Source organism: Mustela erminea, chromosome 18, assembly GCF_009829155.1.
Source record: "Mustela erminea isolate mMusErm1 chromosome 18, mMusErm1.Pri, whole genome shotgun sequence".
NCBI lineage: Eukaryota > Metazoa > Chordata > Mammalia > Carnivora > Mustelidae > Mustela > Mustela erminea.
In genome coordinates, this window is record NC_045631.1 from 15,148,768 (window position 1) to 15,174,895 (window position 26,128).

Below are 26,128 nucleotides of genomic sequence, written 5' to 3' on the forward strand. Positions count from 1 at the left end.
GTCTTTGGCTTAAAATCTAATTGATCTGATATAAGGATTGCCACTCCTGCTTTCTTCTGATGTCCATTAGCATGGTAAATTCTTTTCCACCCCCTCACTTTAAATCTGGAGGTGTCTTCGGGCTTAAAATGAGTTTCTTGGAGGCAACATATAGATGGGTTTTGTTTTTTTATCCATTCTGATACCCTGTGTCTTTTGACAGGGGCATTTAGCCCATTAACATTCAGGGTAACTATTGAGAGATATGAATTTAGTGCCATTGTATTGCCTGTAAGGTGACTGTTACTGTATATGGTCTCTGTTCCTTTCTGATCTACCACTTGTAGGCTCTCTCTTTGCTTAGAGGACCCCTTTCAAGATTTCCTGTAGAGCTGGTTTGGTGTTTGCAAATTCTTTCAGTTGTTGTTTGTCCTGGAAGCTTTTAATCTCTCCTTCTATTTTCAATGATAGCCTGGCTGGATATAGTATTCTTGGCTGCATGTTTTTCTCGTTTAGTGCTCTGAAAATATCATGCCAGCTCTTTCTGGCCTGCCAGGTCTCTGTGGATAAGTCAGCTGCCAATCTAATATTTTTACCATTGTATGTTACAGATTTCTTTTCCCGGGCTGCTTTCAGGATTTTCTCTTTGTCACTGAGACTTGTAAATTTTACTATTAGGTGACGGGGTGTGGGCCTATTCTTATTGATTTGGAGGGGCGTTCTCTGAACCTCCTGAATTTTAATGCTCGTTCCCTTTGCCATATTGGGGAAATTCTCCCCAATAATTCTCTCCAGTATACCTTCTGCTCCCCTCTCTCTTTCTTCTTCTTCTGGAATCCCAATTATTCTAATGTTGTTTCGTCTTATGGTGTCACTTATCTCTCGAATTCTCCCCTCGTGTTCCAGTAGCTGTTTGTCCCTCTTTTGCTCAGCTTCTTTATTCTCTGTCATTTGGTCTTCTATATCACTAATTCTTTCTTCTGCCTCATTGATCCTAGCAGTGAGAGCCTCCATTTTTGATTGCACTTCATTAATAGCTTTTTTGATTTCAACTTGGTTAGATTTTAGTTCTTTTATTTCTCCAGAAAGGGCTTTTATATCTCTCGAGAGGGTTTCTCTAATATCTTCCATGCCTTTTTCGAGCCCGGCTAGAACCTTGAGAATTGTCATTCTGAACTCTAGATCTGACATATTACCAATGTCTGTATTGATTAGGTCCCTAGCCTTCGGTACTGCCTCTTGTTCTTTTTTTTTGTGTTGAATTTTTCCGTCTTGTCATTTTGTCCAGATAAGAGTATATGAAGGGGCAAGTAAAATACTAAAAGGGTGGCAACAACCCCAGTAAAAAATGCTTTAACCAAATTAGAAGAGATCCAAAATCGTGAGGGGGGAGAAAGGGGATAAAAAGAGGTTCAAAAAGGAAGAAAGAAAAAAAAAAGAAAAAGGAAAAAAAAAAAGGAAAGAAAAGAATTAAAAAAAAAAAAAAAGGAAAACACCTAAGAAAAATGTAAAAAAGAAAAAATATATATATTAGATAAACTAGTAAAAAATCGTTAAAAAAGAAAAAGGTTACAGTTAAAAAAAAAAAAAAATTTTTCCCGAAGGTGAGAAAAAAAAAAAACAAAAAATGAAAAAGAAAAAAATTAAATTAACTGCAAGACTAAAAAAAAATCACAGGGAAAAAGCCATGAGTTCCGTGCTTGGCTTTCTCCTCCTCTGGAATTCTGCTGCTCTCCTTGGTATTGAAACTGCTCTCCTTGGTAGGTGAACTTGGTCTCGGCTGGATTTCTTGTTGATCTTCTGGGGGAGGGGCCTGTTGTAGTGATTCTCAAGTGTCTTTGCCCCAGGCGGAATTACACCGCCCTTACCCGGGGCCGGGGTGAGTAATCCGCTCGGGTTTGCTTTCAGGAGCTTTTGTTCCCTGAACGCTTTCCGTAGAGTTCCGGAGGACGGGAATACAAATGGCGGCCTCCTGGTCTCCGGCCCGGAGGAGCCGAGAGCCCAGGGCCGCACTCCTCAGTGCGCCCTCAGAGAACAGGGCCCAGTTACTCCCGTCTGCCTGACCTCCGGCCGCGCTCCGCACTCTCCGAGCCTGCGACCAGTTCAAGGTAACACCGAGCTGTGAGCTTACTGTCGGCTCTGTCTCTGTAGCCGGCTTTCCCGTTCCAATACCCGCAAGGTCTGCGACACTCAGACACCCCTGATCCTTCTGTGACCCTGTGGGACCTGAGGCCACGCTGAACCCGCGTGGGCTTCGCCCCGGTTTAGCCTCTGGAGCGATGTCCCTCAGCGGAACAGACTTTTAAAAGTCCTGATTTTGTGCGCGGTTGCTCCGCCGCTTGCCGGGAGCCGGCCCCTCCCCCCGGGGTCTATCTTCCCGTCGCTTTGGATTCACTTCTCCGCCGGTCCTACCTTTCAGAAAGTGGTTGTTTTTCTGTTTCCAGAATTGCTGTTCTTCTTCTCTTCGATCTGCCGATGGATTTTCAGGTGTTTGCAATCTTTAGATAAGCTATCTAGCTGATCTCCGGCTAGCTGAAGCAGTCTCAGCCTGCTACTTCTCCGCCATCTTGACTCCTCCCTCTAAACTTTACAGATAGTCTTGAAGAAAGGTAATCATTTTACAAATGAGAAAGGTGAGGCTCAAAAAATTTAACTCATCAAAGATCACATATGCAAGAGTTTGTTCTGAATGAAGAACTTGTTCTTTTTCTGCCAGCCTTTGTTGTTTCCCAAGTCCCTTGCCATTAACCATCTATCTGTCTGTCTGTCCATCCATCCATCCATCCATCCATCCATCCCTTTTCCCTTCTGTAGTATGAAAGGGGATACTACATTATCTCCAGGTTTACTTAAAGGTGTGAGATTCATAAATACAGGTTACTCTGCCCTGACCAACCTAAATAGCCTTCTTGGCTCTCCCAGACTCTTTTTTCCCCTATTCTTTACCCCAGTCAGTTCCCTCTGATGTCCCTCTATTTGCAAGCCCTGACCTTCAATCTTTCAGTCACTCAGAGTGGAAAACCTCACCATGATATTTCCCTACCTTTCCTGAATCCAAGCATCCCTTGGTTCTTTGTTCTATCAACAAGGAAAAAGCCATATGAGGATCATAAATGATGTCCATCCCCCCCTTACTCAAGATGGAAGGAAACTAGGAGCTCTGGAGCAGTGGAAAATATCATGATGGGGCTTACCTTTCTGTGAGTACTCTGGGTGCTACTCCTGGCTGGGGACTTGTAGAGATGGGGTGAGTGCTAAGCTGACCCTAGGTGGCCTGTCTCCAAAGGCTTATAAAAGATGTGAGGCAGGAGCCCAGAGAATCTATCCTGGTGCTCTATTTGGCTGCTAACAAGCTCCAAAGATCCCTAAAAATTAACTCTTTCGGGGATTTCACAAGAAGCCAGAGGCAGACAAGCAACCTCAGTTTAAGGGTTTAAGGGTTTCTCTCATCTGCCTAGTATTTTGGATTCTATTAAAGAAATACTAGATTTATTACATCATTCCAGGCTACTAACATCTCCAAGAAAGGTGTTACAGATGGAAATGGATCCAGAGGAGTTAGATGAGTTGGTAAGGCCAGAGAGTGGGCTGTGGTGAAGCTCAGGAAGGGCCCCAGCTGAGCTGATTCTGGTGCTTTTTCTCTCAATTATATATCACATTGGGTTTTTTAAGGTAAAACTTTAAAAAAGTTGGGTTAACTAATGTATAATTTCAGTTGTGAATTTCAATGAATTTTTTTAAAATTTATTTTTTATTTATTTTTGGCATAACAGTATTCATTATTTTTGCACCACACCCAGTGCTCCATGCAATCCGTGCCCTCTATAATAGCCACCACCTGGTACCCCAACCCCCCGCCACTTCAAACCCCTCAGATTGTTTTTTAGAGTCCATAGTCTCTTATGGTTCACCTCCCCTTCCAATTTACCCCAACTCCCTTCTCCTCTCTAACTCCCCATGTTCTCCATGCTATTTGTTATACTCCACAAATAAGTGAAACCATATGATAATTGACTCTCTCTGCTTGACTGATTTCACTCAGCATAATTCCATGTTGCTACAAAAGTTGGGTATTCATCCTTTCTGATGGAGGCATAATACTCCATTGTGTATATGGACCATATCTTCCTTATCCATTCATCCATTGAAGACCATCTTGGTTCTCTCTACAGTTTGGCGACCATGGCCATTGCTGCTATAAACATTGGGGTACAGATGGCCCTTCTTTTCACTACATCTGTATCTTTGGGGTAAATACCCAGTAGTGCAATGGCAGGGTCATAGGGAATTTCTATTTTTACTTTCTTTAGGAATCTCCACACTGTTCTCCAAAGAGGCTACACCAACTTGCATTCCCACCAACAGTGGAAGAGGGTTCCCCTTTCTCCACATCCCCTCCAACACGCGTTGTTTCCTGTCTTGCTAAATTTGGCCATTCTAACTGGTGTAAGGTGATATCTCAATGTAGTTTTAATTTGAATCTCCCTGAGGGCTAGTGATGAACATTTTTTCATGTGTCTGATAGCCATTTGTAAGTCTTCATTGGAGAAGTGTCTGTCCATATCTTCTGCCCATTTTTTTATATGCTTGTCTGTTTTGTGTGTGTTGAGTTTGAGGAGTTCGTTATAGATCCTGGATATCAACCTTTTGTCTGTACTGTCATTTGCAAATATCTTCTCCCATTCCGTGGGTTGCCTCTTTGTTTTTTTGACTGTTTCCTTTGCTGTGCAGAAGCTTTTGATTTTAATGAAGTCCCAAAAGTTTATTTTCGTTTTTGTTTCCTTTGCCTTTGGAGACATATCGTGAAAGAAGTTGCTGTGGCTGATATTGAAGAGATTACTGCCTATGTTCTCCTCTAGGATTCTGATGGATTCCTGTCTCATGTTGAGGTCTTTTATCCACTTTGAGTTTATCTTTGTGTACGGTGTAAGAGAATGGTCCAGTTTCATTCTTCTACATATAGCTGTCCAGTTTTCCCAGCACCATTTATTGAAGAGACTGTCTTTTTTCCACTGTATATTTTTTCCTGCCCATAGAGTTGAGGGTCCATATCTGTTCCACTGGTCTATGTGTCTGCTTTTATGCGAGTACCATGCTATCTTGGTGATCACAGCTTTGTAATAAAGCTTGAAATCAGGTAACGTGCTGCCCCCAGTTTTATTTTGGTTTTTCAACATTTCCTTAGCGACTTGGGGTCTCTTCTGATTCCATACAAATTTTAGGATTATTTGCTCCAGCTCTTTGAAAAATACCGGTGGAATTTTGATTGGAATGGCATTAAAAGTATAGATTGCTCTAGGCAGTATAGACATTTTAACAATGTTTATTCTTCTGATCCAAGAGCATAGAATGGTCTTCCGTCTTTTTGTGTCTTCTTCAATTTCGTTCATGAGTGTTCTGTAGTTCCTCGAGTACAGATCCTTTACCTCTTTGGTTAGGTTTATTCCCAGGTATCTTATGGTTCTTGGTGCTATAGAAAATGGAATCGATTCTCTAATTTCCCTTTCTGTATTTTCATTGTTAGTGTATAAGAAAGCCACTGATTTCTGTACATTGACTTTGTATCCTGCCACGTTGCTGAATTGCTGTATGAGTTCTACTAGTTTAGGGGTGGAGTCTTTTGGGTTTTCCATATAAAGAATCATGTCATCTGTGAATAGAGAGAGTTTGACTTCTTCATTGCCAATTTTTCTTTGACTTCTTCATTGCCAATTTATTTCTCTTTGTTGTCTGATAGCTGTTGCTATGACTTCTAATACTATGTTGAACAAGAGTGGTGAAAGTGGGCATCCTTGTCATGTTCCTGATCTCAACGGGAAGGCTGCAAGCTTTTTCCCATTGAGGATGATATTTGCTGTGGGTCTTTCACAGACAGATTTGATGAAGTTCAGGACTATTCTCTTTTTCCCTATACTTTGAAGGGTTTAATCAGGAACGGGTGCTGGATTTTGTCAAATGCTTTTTCTGCATCTATTGAAAGGACCATGTGGTTCTTCTCTCTTCTCATATTGATTTGTTGTATCACATTGATCGATTTGCGAATGTTGAACCATCCTTGTAGCCCAGGGATGAATCCCACCTGGTCATGGTGGATAATCTTTTTAATGTGCTATTGGATCCTGTTTGCTAGGATCTTGTTGAGAATCTTAGCATCCATATTCATCAGTGATATTGGTCTGAAATTCTCCTTTTTGGTAGGGTCTTTGCCTGGTTTGGGGATCAGGGTAATGCTGGCTTCATAGGGAAAGTCTGGAAGTTTTCCTTCTGCTTCAATTTTTTGAAACAGCTTCAGGAGAATAGGTGTTATTTCTTCTTTGAAAGTTTGGTAGAATTCCCCAGGGTGTCCGTCAGTGTCATCCTCGGCCCGCAAGGACGACAATGAGCCTGGTATGGTGTTAATGCTTCATTTCCGTTTATTTATTCAACTACCTTAGCTTATATACAGCAGGGTGACCAATAAGGGGTCAAGCAATGGGGAGAGCCAATGAGAGTCCTGTTACTATGCTGATTAAATTTGATACAGCCAATAACTATGTCCTCCTTTAGGCGGGCTTCACCAGAAAGTTCATTGTATACTTGCAGCGTACTTTGCTAGCAGTGAGCCAAGCACCTTCTTGTAATGGCGGGGACTTCCCCGGCCGGAGGCAGTCCCCGACATCTCCCCCTTTTTTGTTTTATGGCAGAGATCGTGCCTGTCTTAGGTTGTCAGTAGCAGAAAACATCCTTACCCGTCATCAGACACAAGATATCGATGATCTCTGTCCTGTCTTAGGTTGGTATGTTTCTCTACTGATCTTACCCGTCTTTGACTACCGATCTAGCATGCTTAGCCATATCTGAGGAGATGTCCCAGCCTCTATTGACATAGGGGCTTGTGCTATAGCTCGGCTCTGCTCTCGCTGCTGTATTCTCCACTGGTGAACATTTCCGAATAGAAGCAGAATGCCAATAAGGAGGAGGACAAGATGACCAATTGTACCAGCCCATTTTTGGTGAACTGGAACATATTGCTGAATGTTGGAAATAGCTCTGGAAGGGAAGCTGGTTGCACACGCATACTATTTACTCAAGTTATCTCAGCCAGAAGGATTCATGTGAAATTTTGAAAATCGTCAGATCAAGTACCCTGCAAATACTAAGAGAGCTGTTGGGAGGAATTGCTGGCCTTATTAAATTGAGAGAATTTTACAGGGGTAACACAAAGCGCAGAAAAAGGAACAATAGAACCAACACTCAGTATATCAGCTAGTGAAGAATGGGGGGAAGATAAAGGAAGAATTAGTTAAAGGTAAAGGATAGGGCCAAGCCTTCAGAATAGCCCATAATTCACGTGTCACCGTCGGGGGAATTAGGAATATCAGAGTCCCCCACGACAGTAGGAGGATCACGGCTTCCTCTGTCCTCATCCTCGTTCTCAGGGGCCTTCCGGACCAATCTCTCTGGAATCCAAATCGGCACTTCTTTGTCCTGTGGGAAAACACAAACGGAGCCTCTGCTCCAGATTAATACAGGATCCGGGCCTTTCCATTGTCCTGTAAGGATATCCTTCCAAAGAACTAAGGGCTTGGGAGAAGAATCCATACGGGCTGAATGTCTTTCAGCTGCTGCTTGACCGTTTTTATCAAGCGTCAAAAAATTTAAAATAAATAGAATTGTATTTAGTTTGTCTTTAGGGGACCGGAACGTGTCCCTTATTCCCCCTTTTTGTTTTAAAAGAGTTTGTTTGATGGTTAAGTGGGCACGTTCCACGATGGCCTGTCCTTGAGGATTGTAGACATGCGAGGGGCGGGCCAGTGGAGCCAAAACCCCTCTGTCCACGGGATTTTTCTGTGTTGGGGAATAGTTTATGACAGCTTGGTAACACTATAATTTGTGCTATTTTATCACCTGGACTGATAACTGTAATGCAACGAGGGGAAGACACTAATATTTTGACTATTCCTGTATAATCAGCATCAATTACTCTGGGTTGTACTATTAATCCAGCAAGGGCTGTGGAGCTACGCCCTAATAATAGGCCTACAATATTCACAGGCAGTGGGCCCTTAAAATCCGATTCCACCACCTGGGTTCCCATCTCGGGGGTTAGTACAAGTCTGGTGGTGGCGCGGATGTCCAATCCGGCGCTTCCTTTTGTAGCCCGCCTTGGCTCGTCGGCGGGTAATGCGTGCGGGCTACCTGTTGAAGCACCCCATACATTTGAGGGCCCTGGGGTGATGGGCCCCATTTCCCGTTTTTTGAATTCCTTGGGGGTAGTGGATTACCTTGAATATCTTTTACTGAGCGACATTCATTCGCCCAGTGTGTACCCTTGCCACACCTAGGACATATGCCAGGTTGCTTTACTGTTGGGGGACCCTTGCTGTCAGGACATTCTCGCTTAAAGTGCCCCTGAGCTCCACATTTGTAGCATTCCCCAGAATTTCCTTTAGCGCCCTTACGTTGGGATAGCTGAATGCCCTGAAGGCCTTGAGTAATGGCTGAAGCAAGTACTTGTCCTTGAATAACACTGTCGTTAATATCCCTGCATACCTTAATGTAGGTGCTTAAATCTTTAGCCTTCCATGGCCTAAGGGCCTCTTTACACCATTTATTGGCTTGCTCATAGGCCAGTTGTTTAATTAGAGGCATGGCTGTGTCAACATCCCCCAATACTCTCCCAGCTGTTTGCATCAATCTTGCAACAAAATCAGCATATGCTTCATTTGGTCCTTGTATCACCTTAGATAGTTGACCCTGCAAGTCCCCACTGCCCTGGAGGGTTTTCCATGCTTTGGTAGCGGCAGCCGCAATCTGCATGTATACGGCAGGGTTGTATTGCAGTTGGTCATGTTTACCAGTGTATGGCCCCATGCCCATAAGCATATCCAGATTCCATTGTGGATTGCCTGCTGCGGCATTACGCCGTGCAACATCCTGGGAATGCTCTTGCCATGCTGTCTTCCAGACCAAATATTGCCCTCCAGAGAGGGCTGCCCTTGCTAAATTCCCCCAGTCTTCGGGGATTAAATTCATGCCTGCTATGGACTCCACTAGAGAAATAGTAAATGCTGCCTGAGGGCCATACTGCATGACCGCTTCCTTTAATTGTTTAACTAATTTAAATTCCAAGGGCTGGTGATACCGTTGATGATTTTGGTCCTCTAGAACTGGGAAAATCGAGCTGCTATTGGCCCCCCTCCATGCTGTCTTCCAATCCTCATTAGCAGAGGGATGACATTTACATGTTATCTCCCCCGCCAGGGGATTGTAAGTAGGCGGAGCACTAGGGGTCACTGCTGAACAGGGAGGGTCTGGTTTTAATTTGAACTTTCACTCTAGCTCCTCCCCCGACATTTCTTCTTCCCCTTCGCTAGAACTACTCTTTTCCAAAGCACGAGATGAGCGTTCTTCTTTAACTTCCTCGAGTGCCTCAGCGCCCTCCTGAATAACTGAATCACATTTCGGCTTATATCCTCCCAGGCACCCTCTGACTAGAGTCCATATAACTAAAGTTCCCGGTGGCAATGGTTTGTTTTTATCCCTCTTCTTAAAATCCTCACCTAACTGGTCCCATTGGGGGATATTTAGCAAGCCCTCGTCCAGAAACCAAGGCGTCACTGTCTCAACTGTATTCAAGAATGTCCTAGCAGTTTTCGTTTTTAATGGCGTGCCATTGGCCTTTAGAAGGTCCTTTAGGGAACCCTCTAACCTCGACATTGACAGTCCAGATCCCATAATTAGAATCCCAACCTAATGTCTGTTCCGTGTATACTCGCTGCTTAATCCCGGCTCTAAGGCCGCCCCGCTTCTTATTGCGGACTTATTAAATCCCGGCTCTAAGGCCGCCCCACTTCTTATTGCGGACTTGTTAAATCCTGGCTCTAAGGCCGCCCCGCTTCTTATTGCGGTCTTGTACAAGATTCCCACCACTTTGATCGTGGTCCCTTCCCCGCTTACCTGCAGACTTCTCCCTTGCAAGGTTTTTCTATTTTTCTTAATATTTCCCGGGTCTCAGCACCATTTGTCGTCCTCGGCCCGCAAGGACGACAATGAGCCTGGTATGGTGTTAATGCTTCATTTCCGTTTATTTATTCAACTACCTTAGCTTATATACAGCAGGGTGACCAATAAGGGGTCAAGCAATGGGGAGAGCCAATGAGAGTCCTGTTACTATGCTGATTAAATTTGATACAGCCAATAACTATGTCCTCCTTTAGGCGGGCTTCACCAGAAAGTTCATTGTATACTTGCAGCGTACTTTGCTAGCAGTGAGCCAAGCACCTTCTTGTAATGGCGGGGACTTCCCCGGCCGGAGGCAGTCCCCGACACGTCAGGTCCTGGGCTCTTGTTTTTTGGGAGGTTTTTGATCACCACTTCAATCTCGTTACTAGATATCGGTCTATTCAAGTTGTCAATTTCTTCCTGGTTCAATTTTGGGAGTTTATAGTTTTCCAAAAATGCATCCATTTCATCTAGGTTGCTTAGTTTATTGGCATATAACTGTTGATAATAACTTCTAATGATTGTTTCTACTTCCTTGGTCTTAGTTGTGATCTCTCTCTCTTTTCATTCATAATTTGATGAATTTGGGCTTTCTCTCTTTTCTTTTCGATTAGTGTGGCCAATGGTTTATTGATCTTATTGATTCTTTCAAAAACCACCTTCTAGTTTCATTGATACGTTCTACTGTCTCTGGTTTCTACCTCATTGATCTCTGCTCTAATCTTGATTATTTCCCTTCTTATGTGTGGAGTTGGTTTGATTTGTTGTTGATTCTCCAGTTCTTTAAGGTGTAGAGACAGGGGTTGAGTTCTGGATTTTTCAATTTTTTTGAGGGAGGCTTGGATGGCTATGTATTTCCCCCTGAGGACCGCCTTTGTTGTATCCCATAGGTTTTGGACTGAAGTGTCTTCATTCTCATTGGTTTCCATGAATTCTTTCAGTTCTTCTTTGACCTCCTGGTTGAGCCAAGCATTCTTAAGCAAGGTGGTCTTTAGCTTCCAGGTGTTTGAGTTCCTTCAGAACTTTTCCTTGTGATTGAGCTCCAGTTTCCAAGCATTGTGATCTGAGAATATGCAGGGAATAATCTCAGTCTTTTGATATCGGTTGAGTCCTGATTTGTGACCCAGTATGTGGTCTATTCTGGAGAAGGTTCCATGTGCACTTGAGAAGAATGAGTATTCTGTTGTTTTAGGGTGGAATGTTCTGTATATATCTATGAGGTCCATCTGGTCCAGTTTGTCATTCAATGCTCTTGTTTCTTTATTGATTTTCTGCTTCGATGATCTGTCTATTTCTGAGAGAGGCATGTTAAGATCTCCTACTATTAATGTATTCATATCAATATGATTCTTTATCTTGATTAAAAATTTTCTTATGTAATTGGCTGCTCCCATTTGGGGGCATAGATATTTACAATTGTTAGATCATCTTGGTGGATAGTCCCTTTAAGAATGATGTAGTGTCCTTCTGTATCTCTGACTACAGTCTTTAGTTTAAAATCTAATTTATCTGATATGAGAATCGCTACCCCAGCCTTCTTTTGAGGCCCACTGGCATGAAAGATGCTTCTCCATCCCTTCACTTTCAGTCTGGGTGTATATTACATTCCTGAATACCTGAATCTGGTATTATACTCCTGCCTCAAGAACGTTAACATTCCTGGGGAGGAGTCAAGATGGCGGAGAAGTAGCAGGCTGAGACTGCTTCAGCTAGCCGGAGATCAGCTAGATAGCTTATCTAAAGATTGCAAACACCTGAAAATCCATCGGCAGATCGAAGAGAAGAAGAACAGCAATTCTGGAAACAGAAAAACAACCACTTTCTGAAAGGTAGGACCGGCGGAGAAGTGAATCCAAAGCGACGGGAAGATAGACCCCGGGGGGAGGGGCCGGCTCCCGGCAAGCGGCGGAGCAACGGTGCACAAAATCAGGACTTTTAAAAGTCTGTTCCGCTGAGGGACATCGCTCCAGAGGCTAAACCGGGGCGAAGCCCACGCGGGTTCAGCGTGGCCTCAGGTCCCGCAGGGTCACAGAAGGATCAGGGGTGTCTGAGTGTCGCAGACCTTGCAGGTATTGGAACGGGAAAGCCGGCTACAGAGACAGAGCCGACAGTAAGCTCACAGCTCGGTGTTACCTTGAACTGGTCGCAGGCTCGGAGAGCTCGGAGCGCGGCCGGAGGTCAGGCAGACGGGAGTAACTGGGCGCTGTTCTCTGAGGGCGCACTGAGGAGTGCGGCCCTGGGCTCTCGGCTCCTCCGGGCCGGAGACAGGAGGCCGCCATTTGTATTCCCGTCCTCCAGAACTCTACGGAAAGCGTTCAGGGAACAAAAGCTCCTGAAAGCAAACCCGAGCGGATTACTCACCCCGGCCCCGGGTAAGGGCGGTGTAATTCCGCCTGGGGCAAAGACACTTGAGAATCACTACAACAGGCCCCTCCCCCAGAAGATCAACAAGAAATCCAGCCGAGACCAAGTTCACCTACCAAGGAGTGCGGTTTCAATACCAAGGAGAGCAGCAGAATTCCAGAGGAGGAGAAAGCCAAGAACGGAACTCATGGCTTTTTCCCTGTGATTTTTTTTTAGTCTTGCAGTTAATTTAATTTTTTTCTTTTTCATTTTTTTTTTTTTTTTCCTCGCCTTCGGGTAAATTTTTTTTTTTTTTTAACTGTTACCTTTTTCTTTTTTAACGATTTTTTACTAGTTTATCTAATATATATATTTTTTCTTTTTTACATTTTTCTTAGGTGTTTTCCTTTTTTTTTTTAATTCTTTTCTTTTCTTTTTTCTTTTTTCTTTTTTTTTTCTTTTTTCTTTTTTTTTCTTTCTTCCTTTTTGAACCTCTTTTTATCCCCTTTCTCCCCCCTCACGATTTTGGATCTCTTCTAATTTGGTTAAAGCATTTTTTCCTGGGGTTGTTGCCACCCTTTTAGTATTTTACTTGCCCCTTCATATACTCTTATCTGGACAAAATGACAAGACGGAAAAATTCAACACAAAAAAAAGAACAAGAGGCAGTACCGAAGGCTAGGGACCTAATCAATACAGACATTGGTAATATGTCAGATCTAGAGTTCAGAATGACAATTCTCAAGGTTCTAGCCGGGCTCGAAAAAGGCATGGAAGATATTAGAGAAACCCTCTCGGGAGATATAAAAGCCCTTTCTGGAGAAATAAAAGAACTAAAATCTAACCAAGTTGAAATAAAAAAAGCTATTAATGAAGTGCAATCAAAAATGGAGGCTCTCACTGCTAGGATCAATGAGGCAGAAGAAAGAATTAGTGATATAGAAGACCAAATGACAGAGAATAAAGAAGCTGAGCAAAAGAGGGACAAACAGCTACTGGACCACGAGGGGAGAATTCGAGAGATAAGTGACACCATAAGACAAAACAACATTAGAATAATTGGGATTCCAGAAGAAGAAGAAAGAGAGAGGGGAGCAGAAGGTATACTGGAGAGAATTATTGGGGAGAATTTCCCCAATATGGCAAAGGGAACGAGCATCAAAATTCAGGAGGTTCAGAGAACGCCCCTCAAAATCAATAGGAATAGGCCCACACCCCGTCACCTAATAGTAAAATTTACAAGTCTCAGTGACAAAGAGAAAATCCTGAAAGCAGCCCGGGAAAAGAAGTCTGTAACATACAATGGTAAAAATATTAGATTGGCAGCTGACTTATCCACAGAGACCTGGCAGGCCAGAAAGAGCTGGCATGATATTTTCAGAGCACTAAACGAGAAAAACATGCAGCCAAGAATACTATATCCAGCTAGGCTATCATTGAAAATAGAAGGAGAGATTAAAAGCTTCCAGGACAAACAAAAACTGAAAGAATTTGCAAATACCAAACCAGCTCTACAGGAAATATTGAAAGGGGTCCTCTAAGCAAAGAGAGAGCCTACAAGTGGTAGATCAGAAAGGAACAGAGACCATATACAGTAACAGTCAACTTACAGGCAATACAATGGCACTAAATTCATATCTCTCAATAGTTACCCTGAATGTTAATGGGCTAAATGCCCCTGTCAAAAGACACAGGGTATCAGAATGGATAAAAAAACAAAACCCATCTATATGTTGCCTCCAAGAAACTCATTTTAAGCCCGAAGACACCTCCAGATTTAAAGTGAGGGGGTGGAAAAGAATTTACCATGCTAATGGACATCAGAAGAAAGCAGGAGTGGCAATCCTTATATCAGATCAATTAGATTTTAAGCCAAAGACTATAATAAGAGATGAGGAAGGACACTATATCATACTCAAAGGGTCTGTCCAACAAGAAGATTTAACAATTTTAAATATCTATGCCCCCAACGTGGGAGCAGCCAACTATATAAACCAATTAATAACAAAATCAAAGAAACACATCAACAATAATACAATAATAGTGGGGGACTTTAACACTCCCCTCACTGAAATGGACAGATCATCCAAGCAAAAGATCAGCAAGGAAATAAAGGCCTTAAACGACACACTGGACCAGATGGACATCACAGATATATTCAGAATATTTCATCCCAAAGCAACAGAATACACATTCTTCTCTAGTGCACATGGAACATTCTCCAGAATAGATCACATCCTCGGTCCTAAATCAGGACTCAACCGGTATCAAAAGATTGGGATCATTCCCTGCATATTTTCAGACCACAATGCTCTAAAGCTAGAACTCAACCACAAAAGGAAGTTTGGAAAGAACCCAAATACATGGAGACTAAACAGCATCCTTCTAAAGAATGAATGGGTCAACCGGGAAATTAAAGAAGAATTGAAAAAAATCATGGAAACAAATGATAATGAAAATACAACGGTTCAAAATCTGTGGGACACAACAAAGGCAGTCCTGAGAGGAAAATATATAGCGGTACAAGCCTTTCTCAAGAAACAAGAAAGGTCTCAGGTACACAACCTAACCCTACACCTAAAGGAGCTGGAGAAAGAACAAGAAAGAAACCCTAAGCCCAGCAGGAGAAGAGAAATCATAAAGATCAGAGCAGAAATCAATGAAATAGAAACCAAAAAAACAATAGAACAAATCAACGAAACTAGGAGCTGGTTCTTTGAAAGAATTAATAAAATTGATAAACCCCTGGCCCGACTTATCAAAAAGAAAAGAGAAAGGACCCAAATAAATAAAATCATGAATGAAAGAGGAGAGATCACAACTAACACCAAAGAAATACAAACTATTATAAGAACATACTATGAGCAACTCTACGCCAATAAATTTGACAATCTGGAAGAAATGGATGCATTCCTAGAAACATATAAACTACCACAACTGAACCAGGAAGAAATAGAAAGCCTGAACAGACCCATAACCAGTAAGGAGATTGAAACAGTCATTAAAAATCTCCAAACAAACAAAAGCCCAGGGCCAGACGGCTTCCCGGGGGAATTCTACCAAACGTTTAAAGAAGAACTAATTCCTATTCTCCTGAAACTGTTCCAAAAAATAGAAATGGAAGGAAAACTTCCAAACTCATTTTATGAGGCCAGCATCACCTTGATCCTAAAACCAGACAAGGATCCCACCAAAAAAGAGAGCTATAGACCGATATCCTTGATGAACACAGATGCGAAAATACTCAACAAAATACTAGCCAATAGGATTCAACAGTACATTAAAAAGATTATTCACCACGACCAAGTGGGATTTATTCCAGGGCTGCAAGGTTGGTTCAACATCCGCAAATCAGTCAATGTGATACAACACATCAATAAAAGAAAGAACAAGAACCATATGATACTCTCAATAGATGCTGAAAAAGCATTTGACAAAGTACAGCATCCCTTCCTGATCAAAACGCTTCAAAGTGTAGGGATAGAGGGCACATACCTCAATATCATCAAAGCCATCTATGAAAAACCCACCGCAAATATCATTCTCAATGGAGAAAAACTGAAAGCTTTTCCGCTAAGGTCAGGAACACGGCAGGGATGTCCATTATCACCACTGCTATTCAACATAGTACTAGAGGTCCTAGCCTCAGCAATCAGACAACAAAAGGAAATTAAAGGCATCCAAATCGGCAAAGAAGAAGTCAAATTATCACTCTTCGCAGATGATATGATACTATATGTGGAAAACCCAAAAGACTCCACTCCAAAACTGCTAGAACTTATACAGGAATTCAGTAAAGTGTCAGGATATAAAATCAATGCACAGAAATCAGTTGCATTTCTCTACACCAACAGCAAGACAGAAGAAAGAGAAATTAAGGAGTCAATCCCATTTACAATTGCACCCAAAACCATAAGATACCTAGGAATAAACCTAACCAAAGAGACACAGAATCTATACTCAGAAAACTATAAAGTACTCATGAAAGAAATTGAGGAAGACACAAAGAAATGGAAAAATGTTCCATGCTCCTGGATTGGAAGAATAAATATTGTGAAAATGTCTATGCTACCTAAAGCAATCTACACATTTAATGCAATTCCTATCAAAGTACCATCCATCTTTTTCAAAGAAATGGAACAAATAATGCTAAAATTTATATGGAACCAGAAAAGACCTCGAATAGCCAAAGGGATATTGAAAAAGAAAGCCAACGTTGGTGGCATCACAATTCCGGACTTCAAGCTCTATTACAAAGCTGTCGTCATCAGGACAGCATGGTACTGGCACAAAAACAGACACATAGATCAATGGAACAGAATAGAGAGCCCAGAAATAGACCCTCAACTCTATGGTCAACTCATCTTCGACAAAGCAGGAAAGAATGTCCAATGGCAAAAAGACAGCCTCTTCAATAAATGGTGCTGGGAAAATTGGACAGCCACATGCAGAAAAATGAAATTGGACCATTTCCTTACACCACACACAAAAATAGACTCAAAATGGATGAAGGACCTCAATGTGCGAAAGGAATCCATCAAAATCCTTGAGGAGAACACAGGCAGCAACCTCTTTGACCTCTGCCGCAGCAACATCTTCCTAGGAACAACGCAAAAGGCAAGGGAAGCAAGGGCAAAAATGAACTATTGGGATTTCATCAAGATCAAAAGCTTTTGCACAGCAAAGGAAACAGTTAACAAAATCAAAAGACAACTGACAGAATGGGAGAAGATATTTGCAAATGACATATCAGATAAAGGACTAGTGTCCAGAATCTATAAAGAACTTAGCAAACTCAACACCCAAAGAACAAATAATCCAATCAAGAAATGGACAGAGGACATGAACAGACATTTCTGCAAAGACATCCAGATGGCCAACAGACACATGAAAAAGTGCTCCATGTCACTCGGCATCAGGGAAATACAAATCAAAACCACAATGAGATATCACCTCACACCAGTCAGAATGGCTAAAATCAACAAGTCAGGAAATGACAGATGCTGGCGAGGATGCGGAGAAAGGGGAACCCTCCTACACTGTTGGTGGGAATGCAAGCTGGTGCAGCCACTCTGGAAAACAGCATGGAGGTTCCTCAAAATGTTGAAAATAGAACTGCCCTATGACCCAGCAATTGCACTATTGGGTATTTACCCTAAGGATACAAACGTAGTGATCCAAAGGGGCACATGCACCTGAATGTTTATAGCAGCAATGTCCACAATAGCCAAACTATGGAAAGAACCTAGATGTCCATCAACAGATGAATGGATCAAGAAGATGTGGTATATATACACAATGGAATACTACGCAGCTATCAAAAGAAATGAAATCTTGCCATTTGCGACAACATGGATGGAACTAGAGCGTATCATGCTTAGCGAAATAAGTCAAGCAGAGAAAGACAACTATCATATGATCTCCTTGATATGAGGAAGTGGTGATGCAACATGGGGGCTTAAGTGGGTAGGAGAAGAATCAATGAAACAAGATGGGATTGGGAGGGAGACAAACCATAAGTGACTTTTAATCTCACAAAACAAACTGAGGGTTGCTGGGGGGAGGGGGTTTGGGAGAAGGGGGTGGGATTATGGACATTGGGGAGGGTATGTGCTTTGGTGAGTGCTGTGAAGTGTGTAAACCTGGTGATTCACAGACCTGTACCCCTGGGGATAGAGTATTATGCCTCCATCAGAAAGGATGAATACCCAACTTTTGTAGCAACATGGACGGGACTGGAAGAGATTATGCTGAGTGAAATAAGTCAAGCAGAGAGAGTCAATTATCATATGGTTTCACTTATTTGTGGAGCATAACAAATAGCATGGAGGACATGGGGACTTAGAGTGGAGAAGGGAGTTGGGGGAAATTGGAAGGGGAGGTGAACCATGAGAGACTATGGACTCTGAAAAACAATCTGAGGGTTTTGAAGGGACGGGGGGTGGGAGGTTGGGGTACCAGGTGGTGGGTATTATAGAGGGCACGGATTGCATGGAGCACGGGGTGTGGTGCAAAAATAATGAATACTGTTATGCTGGAAATAAAAAAAATAATAATAAAATAAAAAAATTTAAAAAAAAAAAAAAAGAACGTTAACATTCCTTATGGCATAATCTGCTGGTGATAAATTCTTTTTTGCTTAATTTTTTCTCTGAGAAAATCATTTTTTCACCTTCATTTTTGAAAGATACTTCTGCTGGTTAACATCTCTGAGTTGACAGCTTTTTTCTTTCAATACTTTATAGCTCCTGCTCTATTTGCTTCCAGCCTGCATACCCTCTAAGAGCTCTGGTCTCATTCTTACCTTTGGTCTTCCAAATGTGATGTTTCTGTTTTCTCTGACTGCTTTCAATACTATCTTTGGTGTTCAGCAGTTTGATCATGGTGTATCTAGGTATGTTTTTCTTTACACTCATCCTGTTTGGGTGATAACTAAAGTTATCATATCAGGATCACAGGCCTTAATTGATACTCTTACAGTGTAAGAAATTCTCCTGCCTCCCATTTAGACATTTCCTATAGGTGATCTACCTGGATATGAGTTTTAAGCAGGATGAATACATGCCAAGAAGGTAGATAAAAATGAAAGCTGCATGGAATTAATATAAATGGTGGCTATGGTAATACAGAACAATAGGGTTTGACTGCTCTGAGAGATGGTATGCTAATAAGTTTCCAGTTGGAGGATATCAGAGACTATGGGTAGTACACTGGGTCATGCAGTGAAGGTTCCTATGTGCTGATCAGGGGGAAGATGGTGGCCAGATGTATTTCTTCTGCACACAATACTGTCTTTTGCCAGGTTCATAAATGGACATGCTAAATCTAGGCCTGGTCCAAACTTTCTTTTCCCTGGGGTCTTTTCAGAACTGGTTCTGAAGCATTCAGTGATTCTGGTCAGTTTGTGGTGACTTGAGATCCCTGACTTATGTGGAACAATGTGGTTCTCACAGCCCAGTGTAAGGACTATAAAATGTACCCTACAGAGCAATGAAAAATTCTGTGTGGGCCTCCTGGACAAAGGCCTGGACAGCAAGATGAAGCAAGAGGCCAAAGCTGGGGATCTCAAGGCCTGACTAGAACAGAAAGGGGTCAGGGTATAGAAAGTTACGGAGGAAAATTGAGGTTCTAACACTAGAGACCAAGGCTAAGCACCAGTTTCAGGTGCCAGTCAGGAGAAAGGCCAATTTCAGAGTGAGAATATTTAAAGATATGTAGAAATGTAATCTCAGAGAAAAAAGGGAATGAAAAAGAGTGGGTGTCAGAACTCCAATTATAAGTGAATACATTCCAGCTCATTTTTACTGGTTCACAGATGCATGCTGAATGGGACAGTCAAGGATGTGAAAAGTAAAGGGTCAAGGAAAGAATTGATAACCACTAGTTCTAAGTCTTAGGAGACCAGATGATGGTATACAAATGAGGTAATATCAAAAGAATAGTAAGGCCGGCAAGAAGATAAGCTTAACCACTTATATGTTTGGTTTGCATTGCGTGTGGAAAAGTCCCTTAGACTGAAGAATATGTGCATCTGAAGCTTGGAAACAAGGAGCCATCAGAACAGATAAAATAATTCAAATCAATAAGATAATTTGGGGTGCCTTATTAAATTAGCAAAATTTTCCAAACTATTGAAATCACAATTTAGTTATATAGATTTCTATCACTATAAAGAAGAAGCTTTGGCCTTGAGTTCAGAGGACATACTTCTAGGGTTTTTCTATTAAGCATATTGTCTGGTTCTAAGTTTGATATAGATGCTTCTTATTTTATTAAAGAAGAGCATGATATTATATCTTAGTAGAATGTGTTGCAAATGGTTGTAATGTCTCTATGCAACTTCATTCAAAATTATTTAAAATAGTCTACTCATCTGGAATCTTCCAGATTTCAAGTTCTAAGATTTGTTCTAACACTGTGATCTTGAATGAGCAATGATGTCCTATGTACTTCAGGTTTTTCAACTATATAATGAAGAATAGTAATGTTGCCTATACCATAGGCCATTCAGGAATATCTCGTTTCTGTTAATTGGGAAGTACTACTTGCATGTAATGAATTATTATTACTATATTTAGAGGTATTTTTCTATGCTTAACCCCCCAGCATTCTTGCAGTTCTCATGCTAGTAGTGTCAAAGGAGAAATTAATGCCTCTGACAATAATGTCAGAAATCCCAAATGAAAATGCATAAAAATGATTGCATATGAGTTACTAACATAATTCCGGCACTTTGCCTCAACAGACTGGGTTCTTCTTTCTCTCTGTGCCCTACTGTCCAGCATAGACATTTACTAGGATGTTTAGTAGGACTTCAGTAAAAATTTGTTGGATGCAGGAATAAATGAAAAAACTTTTATAAACATTTATTAATTTAAACCTTATAAATAGTGTAAGATAATCAGGTCTGGTCTTCAGTGTTTGAAGGGTCTGTGGGTAAGTGATTGTTAAATCTCTGGGTTTCATAATAAGCTGCGCATAAATTAATATTTTTTATTATAATTTTCTGTGTATTTTCAGTTCCTTGAGGGGAGGTGTTAAAGCAGTACCATGAGTAGACATTGTCAGTGATTTAATCAATTATTAATGAAATAATTTGTTAACAAAAAAAATTATATCACTTAATAATATGTACTTAATTATAATATTCTGTCTCTTTCAATGAGTAATTAGATGAGAACATTCTCTTAATAAATATGTTATTATATAGAAAATCACTCATTTCTGCTATAACTTTTTCATTTTCTCACATTCTTTTGTATCTCACTCCATCAACTATCTCCTTTTTGTGGGCACCTTAACCTTCTTCCTTTTTGTTGGTGTTTGCATACCAGCTTCTAAAACATGCAACTCTTCTCATCTTCAAACAAAACTAAAACAAAACCCAAAGCCCCTCTAGTCTTCTGTTTTCCCATTGTCCACCTTAGTACTTCCTTCCAATTATAGCTGAACTTCCCCAGCTTCATCTGTGATCCCCATTTCCTAACTTCCTATTCCCTCTGAAATCCCACTGCAACAACCTCCTATTCCTGATTCCTCTCACAAGGTCCTGGTAGAGGTCACACTCTGCCTGGAAAGATCCTAATCAGTTTGGCAAATGCTCACTCATCTTTAAACACACGATCCAAGCTGCATCTCTTCCAGGATGTTCTTTCTCAAAACCCTCACTGTCCTGTCACAAAAGACTTTTCTTTTTATCCTCACTGTGTATGGAAGCCATCTAACACACAGCAACTACAACCCTTTGTGTTTCTGCAACTTTGGCCTTTTGGGTCCCTTTACTCTCAAGGATTCATCTCGAAATCAGAGTTTTGTTTTACTCTTCTCTGCATCTCAATACTTAGTATTACTCCTGTTACATTTTAGGTGCTCAATGAATGCTTTTTGAATCAATCATTTAGTAGAATTAGGCTTTTATGAAAATATGCGAGCTTCAGTTTAGTATCAGATCTCATTGGGTAATAGGTCTATGCCTCTTTTCTCTCCCTAGAGAATGCCAACTATTGTGACCATCTTCCTTGAAACAAGACAGATTCATCCCATTGGTATTACTCAAGAGCATGTTATGTGTTGATAGTGTTGATAGAAGTTACCTGTATTCTAAGGTTTCAGATAGAACCAAGAAATTCTAAGAAACAAACATACATTACAGATAAAACCTTCAATATTGCCATGTCCCCCAACTAGACCATCAAATGTCTAGATCAGAGATAACAAACTACAAGAGCCAGGCCTACAAGAGCCAGGCAGATGATGATGTCAGGCAAAAGACTAGTAAACTACTCACTTGCTTTCTCCAAAGAGGGCCATGGAAACTGACCCCTAGATGAGTGCTGACAAATGAGAGTGTGGACCCACTGCTGACAGGTTTCATTTTATAAGAAGAATGGGAAACCACAGGACATATGGTGATTTTTATTATTAAATATTGTAAATGACACTTCTGTGGCCTGAAAGAGCTAGGGATCTGTTAGCTGGTGAACTCTAAAAGACAGAAAGATGACTCCTTTTCATCACTTCTTCTAAGTTCATATGTCCTTAATTCTCAGAATATTCATACAGAATCTCTTGCCAGTGGTGGTTCTCAGTGTGGCAGAAATATTCACTCCCCTTATCTTTTGGACTTGCCTTCTTGCCATCCTAAATCACTCTGACTTCCATCTGCCTCCTGGAAAGGAAATTCAACTTTCTGTTTCACATGATCTTAATTTTTGTCAAAAAAAAATCTCTAATAAAGTCAAGGCTGCGAAGATGGCAGAGTAGTGCTCTGAGCTTACACTCTCCCAAGTTTACAACTAGATATCATTCACACCCAAGTCCATAAACTAGAGAGTGATCTGAAGACTGGCAGGACAAACTCCACAAATGAATATAGAGAAGTTGAATCTGAAAGGCTAGGAAGGTCAAAAAGATAGAGGGAAGCTGTTGGCAGGTGGGAAAGAGCTGCATGCATGGAGAGAGCAGAGAAATTGTTCCTCACACCAGGGAGTTCACACGGGAAGACTATTCCCCATAACATTTGGCTTTTAAAGACCAGAGAAGCTGAATTCTGAGAGTTTGTATAAGTAGTAGGACCTGGAGCCTGGAGCTTTAAAAGTCAGCTGACTCAGCACTGAGCAAGCTGTGAGAGCCAGTGATAGCTGGGTTGGGGGGGAAGGGCGACCCTTATAAAGACAGCAGATGCATGGAGAGACAACATAAAAAATAGCAGTTTACACATGCTGGGGCAAACAGGAGACAGATCAGTTCATACTGACTTTGGAGCATGTTGGGGAACTTCTCCACAAATGAGGCTACTGGCAGGTACCATTCCTGCACTCCTCAACCCCCCTCCCCAATCTCACACCCCCTCTTCCCCCATCTCCCACCTGCCCCTCTCCCCAACATAAACCTAAGGTCTTCTGCGGGAGGCGGGGCTGCACTGAGACTTGCTACCTAACCTGCCAGGTGTGTGCCAGACCTGCAGGTTCTCCTGAGGACTGGACCACTCCAAGCCCACTCACCTCAGCCCAGTGCTTAGGGCAAATTTTGTTAAAACTGCTCTCATGTACCCTCCTGGGCCACCAAGTGCATAGCCAAGCCCAGCCTCAACCCCCTGCCCACCCCCCCACACACACATCACCCAACCTGTGTCAGACTTTGGGGGATCTGGCGAAGGACTAGTGGCTCAATGCAAACTTTGCTTACACCGCAGCCTTGCTCCAAAGTTCCCCAGGGCCTGCCTGGGTCCCACTAACTCTACAGAGAGCAAGCACAGCCCACAACAGGCACAATCAGTGTGGACTGAGGTAGGAAAGACATTGAGGGTCAGAGCTGATGGCCAAGAAAGAACTCTTGAGATGTCTTTGGTGCAAAAAGGTGGTTTTATTAAAAAGCATGGGGACAGGACCTGTGGGCAGAAAAGGTTGCACTGGGGTCATGAGGAGTGGCCCATTATATATTTTCAACTTGGGAGGGGGTTAGGGATAGTGTAAGTCTCTAAGAAATTCTGGAAGCAAAGTTTCCAGAACCTTGCGATGGCTAGCTATTGTTGGGAAAATGTTGTTTACTACCATCTAATAAAACCTTAGTCATGAGACCCTTAAGATGTGTAATGGTTAGCCCATATGCTTGGGGGAATGCCAAAACATATCTTGGGGGGTTTAGAGATAAAGGAACTTTCCAAAACAATTTTTATATGTTAAAGTAGGCTTACATGATCCTGGTGGTGGTGGTGGGGCGCGGGGGGAGGGTACAGATTGCCTTTTGCCCTTAGCAAAGTGTCAACATCAAGGCAGTTGAGTCCCTAGAGGACTGTCAATCTGCCTGTTTCAAGGACTTGTCAATGAACTGTAGGTAGTAAGGGAATTTAATAATTTCTCTTCTGCCTTTATTTCCCACATCGGGGACAACTGCCCTGAAAGGAAAGTGACTCAGAGGCGACAGCAGTGCACAAGTAACACACATATGATCCTCTCCTTGAAGTGTGACAAAGGACATTTTCAAGTTCTAATATTTGTGAACCCTGCTCCTGGGCTCCCAGGGAAGATACACTTTTATCAAGATGACACTTCAAAGCACAAAAGTCCTTTCTGTCCTGAGCACATGTTGTACATCTGTTTCATTAGCACATAACCTAAAAGAAATATTTCAGACTCAAGATAGGAGTAAAAATCCCCTGGAGTTCTCTTCCCATACTCCCAAACCTGCAAACTTGCACATACTAAAAACACAAGATAAAGTCTGTAATTTTCTGAAATGTCCTTCCTGTGATGACTTGTAACTCTTGATGTAATAAAAGCATATATGATCCTGTATTAAACAGTCCTTCTCCAGAGCACTCCCTTCTTTATGAAGATTGTATATCCTGGGCTGCTGTGCTCACTTGGGCTTGAATAAAACTCTTGTCTTTTTTTGTAGAAATTGTAAAAGATTTGTTCATTTTGCATTGAAAATTATTGGCTCAGTTGTCAGGCTATCAGAGCAACTTGCCTGAAAATGCTCAGAGCTCACCTAGAACTTGGTACCAGCATGGACTCCTCATGACCCTCTGATTTCTCAGCATTTCACAGATGTATCAGGTGAGTTCTCCTGATAACTGGACCTCCTCAATTTGAGTTGATGGTCGTGACTTTTTGTGAGCTGTTAAAGGTTACTGGTAATGTTCTCCAGGTGGGAATAACCTAGAGCAGGGGAGTGAATGGGTTGGTTATTTTAATTGGGCATTATTCTAATTGATGTTATTGATATAAGGCTTGAATAAATTTTCTGGTTAGAAACTGGAACAACTGAGTCACTCAACTCCAAAGAGAAGGAGCTCTTGCTCCTTCTGTCCATATGGTGCTTTGCAGTGACTTAAAGTCTAGCAGAAGTGTCAAAGGATATACCAGTCCCATAGGAACTTCCCATCTCATAAGGTAATTAATGATTAACTCCTCAGGGAACACACACATAGGGGTTGATCATCCAGTGCTCTGAGTGCCCCCAATGGTCATAGACCCCACTTAAGAGAGCATACCTAGTAATTAGAAGTGACAATCACAAGCAGCATTCTCTTGACCCACCACACCTAATAACCTTAGATCTTGTTCAAGCCTTATTCTAAAAGTAAAAGTGAAAGTAAAAGAAATGGGGAATTGTGCTTCAAAAGAAGGGGAAACCAACAACCATCCCCAGGAACCTCTGGGAGGCCACATGTATAGTACGTATAAGCCTATGCGTGCAAGTGCTTACTGAAATGGGAACATTTAAGAATAACCTGAGTCTTGGATGACCCAAAAGGGGTTCTTTTGACATGTCTGAATTAGTTTCTTGTAGCCACAATTAGAGAAAACCAGCTCCAAGACTAAGTAACCAGAAACTAGGAAGCCATTTGGGTCAGTCAATGAAGCCCCTGGCTTTGGGGGATGAACCAATGATCACAGCAGTACTGAGACACCTAGGAGATGGACTTAGTATAAGTCATGCCATTTTTATAAAAAGTGGGCATTTTGTAACATAGTCATGTTACTATACCCGTGTTATTGCAACCTTAACAAAAAACTGCAAAATACTCCAGATATAACAATTTCAGGAAATGTACCCTTACCCTAAATATCTGCTTAACCCAGCATTTTTGCTTCTGTACTGTGCTTGGCAATTTTTAAAACTGGCAACAGGATGTGGTTTATGCCTTTATAAGTCTATCCCTGAGCTCATTCAGGGCTGCGAGATTTTGGAGTGCATGAGCTCTCTCACAGCCACCGCCTTCTTAATAAAGACTCCTGAATTTGGCCTACTTTTTTTTTTTTTGCCTACTTTAAAAAAAAATTTTTATTTATTTATTTGACAGACAGAGATCACA

At 41.7% G+C, this 26,128-nt stretch overlaps 1 long non-coding RNA gene across 1 annotated transcript; it reads left to right on the plus strand.

The window, feature by feature from the left end:
• Positions 1-2,048: 2,048 nt before the first annotated feature.
• Positions 2,049-25,387, plus strand: LOC116578127. Its single transcript, XR_004280747.1, has 2 exons — positions 2,049-2,087; positions 24,210-25,387. It is a non-coding gene; the product is annotated as an uncharacterized LOC116578127 (long non-coding RNA).
• The last annotated feature ends 741 nt before the right edge of the window (positions 25,388-26,128 follow it).